Source organism: Nanorana parkeri, unplaced genomic scaffold (assembly GCF_000935625.1).
Source record: "Nanorana parkeri isolate BGI_ZX_2015 unplaced genomic scaffold, ASM93562v1 scaffold2123, whole genome shotgun sequence".
Taxonomy (NCBI): Eukaryota; Metazoa; Chordata; class Amphibia; order Anura; family Dicroglossidae; genus Nanorana; species Nanorana parkeri.
This window is the reverse complement of record NW_017308391.1, coordinates 20,819-21,215: the sequence shown is the minus strand read 5'-3', so window position 1 is coordinate 21,215 and position 397 is coordinate 20,819.

Genomic DNA, 397 nt, shown 5'->3' with positions numbered 1-397 from the left:
CTGTAATACCCCCCCCCCTTTGTCCTGTAACAATTGTTACTATCACTGACCCCACAGACAGGTTTTTATTACTGTCTCCACTGTGGAGATTACCTCTCACTTCCTGTCCTTGTGACCACACAGGAAGAGTGGAAGATCCCCCCAACAGCAACCTAGCAATAAAAGCACTCTGTATTGGAATATTAGAGAAGTAATTTGATATCAAGTTAGGATTTTATTGCTATGTCCCCATTGGATGAGAGTCTCCTTCCTGTACAGATACTGGGATAGGAGGTGTATCGGGAAGAAAAGCATAGGCTGGTGGTGCAACCAGGGCTTATGATAGTGTGGGGTGGGGTTAAGTGTGGAGGAGGGGTTATAGAATGGGGTGGGGTTAGGTTTGGAGGAAGGGTTATAG